Source organism: Muscardinus avellanarius (genome assembly GCF_963383645.1).
Source record: "Muscardinus avellanarius genome assembly, chromosome: 16".
NCBI classification, from domain to species: Eukaryota; Metazoa; Chordata; class Mammalia; order Rodentia; family Gliridae; genus Muscardinus; species Muscardinus avellanarius.
Window position 1 is genome coordinate 16,710,238 of NC_137802.1, and position 12,417 is coordinate 16,722,654.

The 12,417-nt window shown below is 44.9% G+C and overlaps 1 protein-coding gene across 2 annotated transcripts in view; it reads right to left on the reverse strand.

Moving 5' to 3' along the window:
- The window catches only part of LOC308275080 (polyunsaturated fatty acid lipoxygenase ALOX12-like), a gene marked incomplete at both ends in the record, with an annotated part of 176,883 nt that overhangs the window by 105,587 nt on the left and 58,879 nt on the right, over nucleotides 1-12,417 (reverse strand). The gene's annotated exons all lie outside the window — the stretch shown is intronic.

A 12,417-nucleotide genomic window follows, 5' to 3' on the forward strand; every position in this document is an offset into this window, starting at 1 on the left:
ACTGGGATTACAAACGTGCATCACCATGCCTGGCCTAGCTTGTATCCCTTTTTTTTGGTGGTCCTGGGGGTGGAACCCAGAGACTTTCTACCTCTGGGCTACACTCCCAGACCTATTTGAAAACAGGGTCTCACTAAGTTGCTGAGAGCCTCACTAAGTAGCTGAGGCTGGCTTCGAACCTGTGCATCCTCCTCTCAGCCTCCCAAGCGACTGGATTACAAGCGTGCGCCACCACACCTGGCTGTATCCTTTCTTTTAAATTTGTAATTAGGCGAGAAAGTATTGCACTTTACGGATCAAGTGTCCAGTGGTGATCCTGGGTAAATGCACTTGCATAGTCTTCTTCTGGTGAGCAGGCCAAGTGGCTGCAATAGAAATTTGTCTGTTGAATTCTGTGGAATTTCAACTTTGGGCATCCCACATTAAAGGGCATCCATAGTGGGTCTGGAGAATGAGCTTTGTCCTGGGGCTGGTTCTTCAAATGATGTCATCCCAGGACTCCCAGTATCTTCTGGGCAGGAGTGTGTTTGTGAGTGTGTGTGTGTGTGTGTGTGTGTGTGTGTGTGTGTGTGTATGTGAATGAGTGAGTCTGTGTGTGTGTGCATGTGTATGTGTGTGTTACTGGGGATTAAACCTAGGGGCACTCTACCTCCGAGCTATGCCCCCAGCCATTTTATTTTGAAACAGGGTCTTGCTAAGTTGTGAAGGGCCTCACTAAGCAGCTGACAGCCTCACTAAATTGCTGAGGCTGGCTTTGAACTGTTGATCCTCTTACCTCAGCCTCCCAAGTACTGGGATTAACACTGTAAGGTAGGCAAGCCTGAGCTGTGATGGTCGACAGGTATATTAATTGCACTTTCAAAATAGGTTACTTTCAAGCTGGGTGTGGTAGTGCATGTTTGTAATCCCAGTACTTAGGAGGCTGAGACTGGAGGATATCGGTTCACAAACAGCCTCAGCTATTAAAAAAACAAACAAACAAAATAGGTTACTTTGGGTAGTACTGGGGATTTAACTCAGAGGTGTTCTTCTTCCAAGTTACACCCCCAGCCCTAGTTTTTATTTATTTTGAAACAGGGTCTCACTAAGTTGCAGAGGCTGTTCACAAACCTGCTATCCTTCTGTCTCAGCCTCCCAAGTACTGGGATCACAAATGTGCACCACAATACCCAGCTAAAATAGGCTACTTTCAAACTTAATGGGTTTATTGAGATGTCACCCTATCGTCAAATAAGCATCTGTTTTGTGTTTATTTGGTAATTGAGATTGAACCCAGGGGCATTCTACCTATTGAGCTATACCCCCACCTTATGTTGAAATAAGATCTTGCTAAATTGTTGAGGGCCTTTATAAATTACTGAAGTTGGCCTAAAAGCTGCAATACTTGTCTCAGACTCCCAAGTACTGGGATTACAGGTGTGCACGAGCTATGCCCCTGACCCTATTTTGTTTTTATTTTTGCAGAACTGGAGATTGAACCCAGAAACATTCTACCTCCAAGCTATACGCCCAGCCTTGTGTCTTTTTTTTTTTTTTTTTTTTTTTGGTGGTACTGGGGTTCCTGGAAGCCCTTCTACCTCCGGGCTACACTCCCAGACCTATTTTTACATTTTCATTTTGGAAACAGGGTCTCCTAAGCCAGCGCGCGCGGCTGGCTTCGAACCTGCGCGATCCTCCTGTCTCCGCCTCCCAAGCGCGGGGATTACAAGCGTGTGCCACCACGCCCGGCTCAGCCTTGTGTCTTAATCTTCACTTTTAAACAGGGTCTGAGTTGCAAAGGGCTTCAGTAGCTGAGGCTGGCTACAAACCTGGAATCCTCCTGTCTCAGCCCTACAAGTACTGGGATTACAAATATGCACCACCACACCTGGCTTCATTTTTTTTTTTCTTCAAATGCTATCACTAAGTTGATGAGAGTCTCACTGTTTGCTGAGGCTGCCCTCCCAACTTGTGACTCTCCAGTCTCAGCTTCCCAAGTACTAGAATTACAGACAGGCATCACCATGCCTGGCTCTTGTATTGTGTATGACAATCACATTTTTCTATTTGCCTCTGAAATGGCTTATAGGTCGTTTTTTTTTTTTTTTTTTTCCTTCTCCTCCCCCTGAGTCAAGTTCAAGAGGAGTTTTCATTAGATGGAAAAGCCATTTAAGGCTTAAGGATTGCTGCAGAGACAGGTGAAATGTGAAAACTGCTGGAAAATGTGATGTTGACATTGATCCTGGAAGAAACTAGAAACTTTTCCAGTTTAAATTGTATTCTAGCTGGGTGGGGTGGCGTATGCTTGTAATCCCAGCATTGGGACGCTGGGACTGGAGGATCACAGTTCACAGACAGCCTCAGCTACTTAGTGAGGCCCTCTGCAACTCAGTGAGACCCGGTTTCAAAATAAAGAATAAAAATAGGAATAAAGAATAAAATATAGGGCAGGAGGTATAGCTCAGAGGCTGAATGCCCCTGGGTTCCATCCCCAGACCCGCAAAATAAGTAAATTGTATTTTAGCTGGGTGGGGTGGCACACACTTGTAATGCCCAGCCTTAGCTACCTAATGAGGTCCTCGGCAACTTAGTGAAACCCTGTGTCAAAATAAAGAATAAAAATAGGGCTGGGGATGTAGCTCAGAGATAGATTGCCACAGGGTTCAATCCCTAGTACCCCCCCACACACAAATACTCTGAATAGACAATATACCCACCTGGTTCAAAATTCAAGAGATACAAAAGGTTTATTTGAAAGTTCTCGCCCAGCCTGGCATGGTGGTGCACTCCTGTAATCCGAGTACTTGGGAAGCTGAGACAAAGGATCCCAAGTTTGAGGGACAACCTCAGCAAGTAGTGGGACTCCCCTCAACTTAGCAAGACCCTGTTTCCAATAAGAAATAAAATCGGGCTGGGGGTATAGGTCAAAGGTTGAATACCTCTGGGGTTCGGTTCCCAGTATCACACACAATTTCTCACTTCTGTTCTCTAGCCATCCAGGTTATCTCCCAGAGCAATCAGTATAATCAGTGTTACGCATTCTTCTGTGAATACTGTGGGCATTTACAAACATATATTAGTCTTGTTTTTACACATATGTGCTACGTGCCCTTCCCCAGCTCCCCCAGGGTCACTGGGGGTTGTAGTACAATGTCAGTCAGCCAGTTGATGCTGACACAGCCAGTCAGTGTGTTTCAAGCTGGAGATTGAGCTGTAAGTAAAACCAACAAAAATCCTTATCCAGCTTACAGGATTTACTCTAGAGGTTTGGTGGGTGAGGGAAGACAAGGGAAACATGCTCAGTGGTGTCATGTGCCATGGGATGAAGGGCGGTAGATTTGTGTGGGTATGGTTTTACTCAAAATACTGAAAAATTTCAAACATTGGAGAAGTTGAATTGCACAGAGAACATGTGTATCATATTACTCCGTTTGTAATTTTAAGCCCAAAGGTCAAAGAAGTGCTGCTGAGAAGGTGAGGCTGCAGGAGGACTCTGGGCTGCGAGGTGAGAATTGTCAGCCAGGGCACAGCAGGCACCACGTCCTGATGGAAGCAGCTTCTGCGAATTGCCTGCCATAAAGGAGATGTTAGCGGTGGGGGTAAATGAATGTTCCTCCGTGTGGTCCACAGTCCAGGAGGGAGCTGCTGTTTCAGGTCCTTCATGATTGTCCTTGGCCTTCTTCATTTCATGCTGTTCTTTGTTTTTTGGGCATTGAACCCAGGGGCATTCTACCCCTATAATGGTTTAGATTTAAAATGTCCCCCTAGCCGAGCGTGGTGGCGCACGCTTATAATCCCCGCGCTTGGGAGGCTGAGATGGGAGGACCACTCACAGGTTTGAAGCCAACCTCAGCTACTTAGGCTCTCAGCAACTTAGACACTGTTTCCAAATAAAATATAAAATAGGTCTGGGAGTATAGACTGGAGGTAGAAAGCCCCTGGGTTCTACCCCAGTACCAAACAAAACCCCAAAAAACAAAATGTCCCCCTAAAGCCAGGTGTGGTGGTATATGCCTATAATCCCAGTACTTGGGAGGCTAAGACAGGAGGATCACAGGTTCGAGGACAGTCTTGTCAGTACTGAGACTATTATCAACCTAATGAGACCCTGTTTCAAAATAAAAACAAATTAGGGCTGGTGGGCGTAGGAGGTAGAATGCCCCTGAGTTCAATCCCCAGTGGCCCCCCAATAAAATATGTCCCCCTATCCCTTATGGAACAAGGCGGCGAACAGTATTAGAAGCAGGGCTTGGATTGTGAAGAGGGGTCTTTAGGGGTGTGGTCCTGAGGATTATATATGGTCTCACTTTGCACGTGCCCCCCCCCCCAAAGTGTGGTCAGGTTTGGATCATAGCAAGAATGTTGACCAAGGCAGCCCCTATGCTACACCCCCCAGCCTAATTTTTTTTAACATTTTTGCAGTAATGGGGATTGAACCCAGGGACATCCTGTTTCCAAGCTACACCCCCTATTTTTTTAGTTCTTTATCTTAATTAAAAAAAAAAAAACAGGTGCTGGGGATAAGACCCAGGGTCATTCTACCTTGGAATTGAACCCCCAGCCCTATTTTTATTCTTTATTTTAAAACGGTCTCACTATGTTGTGGAGGGCCTCACTAAGTAGCTGAGGTTGGCCGCAAACCATGACTTATGTCTCAGCCTCTCAAGTGCTGGGATTGCAAGTGTGCCACCACACATTTATTTATTTATTTATTTATTTATTTATTTATTCATTCATTCATTCATTCTGGTGGTACTGGGGTTCCTGGAAACCCTTCTACCTCTGGGCTACACCCCCAGACCTATTTTTTATACTTTTTACTTGGAAACAGGGTCTCTTACGCCAGCGCGGCTGGCTTCGAACCTGCGCAATCCTCCTGTCTCCACCTCCCAAGCGCGGGGATTACAAGCGTGCGCCACCACGCCCAGCTCATTTATTTATTTTTGAAATGACTTCTTACGAAGTAGCTGAGACTGGCTGTGAATCTGCAATCCTGTCTCAGCCTTCCAAACTGGGATTATAAATGTGTGGCACCATGCCTGACTTTTATTTTTTATTTTGAAGCCGTCTAAGTTGCTGAGGCTGGCCTCAAACCTGTGATCCTTTTGTCTCAGCCTCCCACTGCTATGATTAGAAGCATGGGCTACAATGTACAACTTCATCTCTGATTTTCTTTCTGGTACTGGGGATTGAACTTCAACCTCTGAGCTAACTCTCCAGCCCTATTTTAAAAATTTTAACTTTGAAACAGGATCTCATTAGGTTAATAAGAGTCTCACTACTTGCTGAGGCTGTCATGAAACCTTCAATCCTCCTGTCTCAGCCGCCCAAGTACTGGGGTTACAAACTTGTGCCACCATGACTGGTTAATCTCCTGCAGGTCTAATGATTCCTGACATATTGTTTCACCTGGATTCCTTCAGCTATCTGACCACAGCTCCCTCTAATGTACCACGTGTATTTCTTGAGCTCCCCATGTGGTAGCGTAGCGGTTAAGCCACACTTGAGTCTCAGACACTTAGAGTCTGCTCCACTGGCAGTTTGTCATAGAGCCTGCCCGCCAGCCTGGGTTCCTGCCTCCAGCTGTCCTACTTGAGCTCTCACCTCTGCTTGCCTGCCCAGTGAGCCTCCTGTTTAGACTCCTTTCATAACACACAGTGCTGTAGGCTATACATCATATGTTGTGTTAGGGATGGCCCAGTGGAAGCCATCACCATCTCGGTCTGAAACTCGTGGGAAGGCACATTTAAAAAACTTCGTTTCTCTCAAAATTTTCAAGTCAATAGAATAACAATAATTGTAAAACAGATACCCAGATACCTTTTTTCTTTTTTGCAGTACGGGGGATGGAACCCAGGGGCATTCTACCTCTGAGCATCACCCCAGCCCTATTTTTCATTCTTTATTTTGAAACAGTGTCTCACTAAGTTGCAGATGGCCTCATTAAGAGACTGGCGCTGTGCATGAAGTGGGATCCTCCTGTCTCAGCTTCCCAAATGCTGGGATTACAAGCATGCACCACCACGCCTGGCTTCAGATACCCATATGCTTTTGACTTAGATTAAATATTAATTTAGCCACTTGTTTTTGTGGTACTAGGGGTGGAACCAGGGGCTTTCCACCTCCGGGCTATACTCCCAGACCTATTTTATATTTTATTTGGAAACGGGGTCTCACTAAGTTGTTGAGAGTCTCACTAAGTAGCTGAGGCTGCCTTCGAACCTGTGTGATCCTCTTGTCTCAGCCTCCCAAGCGCGGGGATTACAAGTGTGCGCCACTACGCCTGGCACTTTTTTTGTTATGTCAGTATTTTCCCCTTAAATCATTTGAGAGTAAGTCGCATCATTATTATTCTTTACCTTTAAGTGCGTCTGTACTCTCAATTTTTTTTTTTTCTTGGTACTGGGGATCGAACCCAGAGGCCTTCTACCTCTGAACTCACTCCCAGTCCTTTTTAATTTTATTTATTTATTTATTTATTTACTTACTTATTTATTTATTTTTGTGGTACTGGGGTTCCTGGAAGCCCTTCTACCTCTGGGCTACACTCCCAGACCTATTTTATACTTTTTCATATTTGGAAACAGGGTCTCTTACGCCAGCGCAGCTCCTTCGAACCTGCACGATCCTGTCCCCGCCTCCCAAGTGCGGGATTACAAGAGTGCGCCACCATGCCCGGCTAATTTTTTAAATTTTTTATTTTTTATTTTTTTGGTGGTACTGGGGTTCCTGGAAGCCCTTCTACCTCCGGGCTACACTCCCAGATCTATTTTTACATTTTTTGAAAACAGGGTCTCCTAAACCAGCGGGCCGGCTGGCTCAAACTTGCGCGATCCTCCTGTGTCTGCCTCCCAAGCGCGGGGATTACAAGCGTGCGCCACCACGCCCGGCTAATTTTTTAAATTTTGAAACAGATTTTCACCAAGTTGCTGAGGCTGGCCCTGAACTTGCGATCGATCCTCTTGACTCAGCCTCCCAAGTACTGGGACTACAGGCATTCATGACTATGCCCAAATTATACTCCTAAATTTTTATATAGTACTTCCCAAGATTAAAGACATTCTTTAGCCCCACGTGGTGGCATACACTTATAATCCCAGCATTTAGGAGGCTGAGACAGGAGGATCGCAGTTCATTACCCAGTGAGACTCTGTTTCCAAATAAAGAATAAAAATTGGGCGCGAGGTGTGGCTCGGAGGTAGAATGTCCCTGTGTCCCTCCAACCCTAGAACCCCCCCCCTCAATTCTCTAGCACAGTCACGATACTAGTTAACTCTGTGTGTGTGTGTGTGTGTGTGTGTGTGTGTGTGTGTGTGTGTTACTTGGAATTGGACCCAGGAGTATTTGCCTCCAAGCTACACCACCCCTATTTTATTCTTTATTTATTATTATTATTATTATTATTATTATTATTATTATTATTATTATTATTATTATTATTATTATTATTGGGATTCCTGGAAGCCCTTCTACCTCCGGGCCACACTCCCAGACCTGTTTTTTATATATTTTTTTGAAACAGGATCTCTTACGCCAGCGCGGCTGGCTTTGAACCTGCGCGATCCTCCTGTCTCCGCCTCCCAAGCGCCACCACGCCCAGCCTACAGTGCCGTATTTGAGGCCAAGGGAAGCCCCAGGTTGTGGCAGTGATGACACCAAGCATCTCCTCCCATTTGGGCCCATAGTCATCAAGGCTGGGACCTTTATTTTTGTGGTGCAGGAGATCGAACCCAAGGGCATTCTACCTCGAGTTACACCCACAGCCCTATTTTATTTTTACATCTGGTACTGGGGATGGAACCCAGGGGCATTCCATTCCCAAGTCGCACCCCCAGCCCTATATTTTTATTTTGAAACAGGGTCTCACTAGGTTAATAAGAGTCTCACTACTTGCTGAGGCTGTCTTTGAACCTGGGTTCCTCCTATCTCAGCCTCCTCAGTACTGTACAAGCATGTAACACCATGCCTTTTTTTTTTTTTTTTTTTTTTTTTTAAGCAGGGTCTTGATAAATTGCTGAGACTGGCTTCAACCTGTGATTCTCCTATCTCAGCCTCCCAAGTACTGGGATTATAGGTGTATGCCACCATACCCAGCACAGAAGAAATATTTTAAAAGATTTGTATATTAAATATAAAAATATTTTAAAAATTACATTTTTATGGAGTCTGCGTGTGGTACCGGGGATTGAACCCAGAGGCATTATATCTTTGAACTATATCCCCAGCCCTAATTTAACATTTTTTATTTATTTATTTATTTTTTGTGTGGGTTGGAACCCAGGGGCATTCAACTTCTGGGCTACACTCCCACATGTATTTTATATTTTATTTGGAAATGGGGGTCTCATTTAGTTGCTGAGAGCCTCACTAAGTAGCTGAAGCTGGCTTCGAACCTGTGCGACCCTCCTGTATCAGCCTCCCAAGTACTGGGATTAGAAGCATTCGTCATCACGCCCGGCTTTATTTTCTGTTTTTTATTTTGAAGCAATCTAAGTTGCAGAGGGTCTCAGTAGCTGAGGCTGTCTGAGATTAGAAATTAAAAAAAAATAATTTTGAAACAAGTCTCACCAAGTTGCAGAGGGCCTCACTAAGTAGCTGAGGCTGGCCATGAACCTGTGATTCTCCTGTCTTATCCTCCCAAATACTGGGATTATAAACCTGTGCCATTAAGTCTGGCTTACTTGTGGTTCTGAAAAATAACTTTATCCTCATATTTGCTTGATAATTTCAGGATCAGAGGTCAGAAATTATTTTTCCTAAGCTAGGTATGCTTATAACCTCATTACTTGAAAGGCTTAGACAGGGAGGTTCCAGAACAGCCTCAGGAAAGTTAGGAAGACCCTGTTTCAAAATAAAAAATAAAATTGGGGTTGGGCGTGGTGCTGCATGTTTGTAATCCCAGCATTTGGGAGACTGAGATAAGAGGATCGTGGTTTGCAAACAGCCTCAGCTAAGTAGTGAGGCCCTTCATGACTCAGTGAGACTGTTTCAAAGTCAAGAATAAAAAATAGGGCTGGGGTGTAGCTTGGAGGTAGAATGCCCTGGATTCCATCCCTAGTACTGCAAAAGTAAATTAATTAATAAATAAAATAAAATAGGGTTGGGGTATAGCTCAGCGGTAGAATGCTCTTGGGTTCAATTCTCAGTTCCACACACAATTTCTTTGCCCCTAACTTTCTGAAAATTCATAATGGTACCCCTTGTTCTAGGACTTGTCCATGATATTGGCACTTGGTGGGTTGATCAATCTGGAACAAATATTCCCTTACTTCTAGGAATTATTTTACTCATATATTTTCTGCACCTTTTTTCCTTCTGTCAGGAAGGCCTATTATCGAGATGTGGTATGTTGGGCTTATTTTCTGTTTTTCCTTACCATTTCTCTCTTGATATTCTCTTTTCTTTTTTTCTGGGAGATTTCATTAACTTCTCCTGTGAGACTTCTTTTGAAATTTTAGTTTCTGCTGCCAAATTTATATTTCCAAGGCTCTTCCTTAATCTCTGACATTCTCTCTCTCTCTCCTCCCTCCATGTCTTTCTCTTCAAAGTACTCAGGATTGAACCCAAGAGCATTCTACCTCCAAGCTACTCCCCCAGCCCTATATTTATTTATTTATTTATTTATTTATTTGTTTGTTTATTTATTTATTTATTTATTTATTTTTGAGACAGAGTCTTGCAAAGCTGCTGAGGCTGTCTATGAACCTGCGATCCTCCTATCTCAGCCTCCCAAGTACTGGACTGCGGATGTGCCCGCCACGGCCGGGCTGGCTGCCTCTCTTAATAATAAACAGGTTCCTCTCTTGTTTCATGGCTGCAATATCCTCCTTTCTTATCTCTTTATGTTAATGATAACATCTTGCTCCATTTTTTGTACCTATTTTGTACCTTCTTATCTGTCTTTTCGAGTTCCCTTTCTGTTTGGTTCCCGTATTGACACTTTCCTCAAATACCTGGTGGTATTTGTCTTGCAGATTTAATGGTGTACCTTACTAGGTGCATCAGTGTGGCTGGCGGCCTTTCTTACTTGACCCCTCCTTCCCTTCCTTCCCTCCTTTCTTCCTTGCTTCTTTTTGGCAGGGTACTTGCAGAGTGTGTGTGTGTGTGTGTGTGTGTGTGTGTGTGTGTGTGTGTGAGAGACTAGGGAGTGAACCCAGAGGCATTCTTCCTCCAAGTCACATGCCCCCACCACATGCACCACCATGCCCAGCCCAGCCCTAGTGTGTTGTTTTGAGCATTGAATTGCATCCTGGCTCTCAGCCATGCCTGGTGGACCCAGAAAGTAAAACTCCTAATTTTTCTCCAGTGTCGGGTGGAGCGAGTTGGCTGGCAGACTGGGGAAAGAGATGTGGAGATGTAACTTACCTTTAAGGATTTTCAGCTAATTTCCTAGTGTCCAGTCTTTGGGCCTACGAGGTGTGTTCAGTTTCTGAGCCTTTTTAGGCCTCAGGGCAGGGGGCTCTTACCACGGGGGTTTTCCCTGCAGATCTCCCCTCTCCAGGAACCTCCTCTTCATCTTTTTCTAGTCAGTTAAGACAGTGAACACCTGACTGTTTCCAGGGAAAAGAATTTCTCATCCCCATCATATCTCTCCTGCTGTCTTTGTTCTTGTAGGTTTATGTGTTTAAAAAAAAAATCCTTACAGGCAGGTATGGTGGCTCATGCCTATAATCCCATTACTTGGGAGGCTGAGACAGGAGGACCATAAATTCAAGGCAAGCCTCAGCAACTTGGGTGAGACCTTATTTCAAAACAAAATATAAATAAATTATAAAATAATATCTCTGAGTAGCTTAGAGATAGAACGTCTGGCTTCAATCCCCAGTACAACACACAAACACACACACAGACACACACACAAAGGTGGTACAGACATACATGTACACATCACTTGGCACATTTCTCTGTATGTCCCACCCTGCTAGCCTTCTTCAGTCTTTTTTTTTGTGTGTGTGGTACTGGGGGTGGAACTCAGAGGCTTTTCTACCCTGGGTCTCTCTTTTTTTTTTTTTTCCCCCCCAGAAGTGTCTGCAATTTAGCTAGGTGTGGTGGCGGCATGCTTTGTAATCCCAGTACTTGGAGGTTAAGAGAGGAGAATGACAGGCTCCTGGCCAGCCTCAGATACTTAATGAGACTCTGTTTTAAAATAAAAAAGAATAATAAAAAAAATAGGGCTGGGCCTGTAGCTTGGGGGTAGAATACTCCTTGGTTCCATCCCCCAGTAACACAGACACACACACACACACACACACACACACACACACACACACCACAAAGTGTCTGCAATGTGTTTGTGTGTGTGTGTGTGTGTGTGTGTGTGTGTGTATGTGTGTTGCTCGGGATGGAACCCAGGGACATTCTACCTCTGAGCTATGCCCCAGATCAAATTTATTTTTTATCTGGAAATAGAGTCTCACTAAGTTGCTGAGAGCCTTGCTAAGTTGCTGGGGCTGGCTTCGAACCTGCAGTCCTCTTATCTTGTAGGAATGCAGGAAGAAAAGTCTACCCCAGCTTGAGGTTTTAGTTAAAGAAGCCCTTGCTAATATTAGAGTTAAGGGAATATTATATAAGGTTAGGATAAGAAGGTAACAGTTTGTGTAAGCAATGAATTGAATAAATGGGCAAACTTATTTCTTCTGTTATAACCTGCTTAAGACCCTGGCTGAGGTACCGGAGATAAGTGTGAGATAGCCGTTTGTCCAAGCAGAGGAGATAGCCATTTGTTTCAGACAGGGGTGATACGGAAGGAATGTTGGAAGCCATAAAAGTTATCTGACGGGAAACATTTGCCAGCTAGGGGCGGCTCCTGAAGCACGGGCACACATCCCCCCATAGGGAAGACAAAGGAGACCCTTGGCGGGCAATGACGTGGGGAGGCAGCTCTGTGAAACCATTTGCTGTAATTCAAATGGATGTGTGATTGCTTTAAACTCAGTGGTTGTACCTGTTTACCAGTTTAATTGATTGGATGTATCTTTTGCGGGCTTCTCCTTGGCGGGCTCTGGTGTGTGTGCCCACCCCCTACTCCGGCTATAAAGTTAGAGGGAACCAGAGGCTAGGGGCCACCGGACCACGACTGACTCCCCCTCTCCACAGGTGAGTGCCGTCGATCCGGAAAGGCCCCTTGCCGGTGAGGAACATGCTGCAGCAATAAACCCTGCTTGGAATTACATCCCTTATGTGTTCTCCGTTATTTGGGGAGGTGGGCAATCTCGAACTCTTCAGTCTCAGCCTCCCAAGTCCTGGGATTACAGGTGTGCGCCTTCACGCCCAGCTGCAGTGTCTTGGACTGAGAGGCAGTGCCTCACCCTGGTTACAAAGGCCAGGTTTCTCAGACAGTGTGGAGTGGATTGGCTGTATCATCTTGGGGTAAAAAGTGGCAGATGCTGGACTACGTGTCGCGTGTTGTGTGCTCTGTGTCTGAGGCAGGCTGGGGAA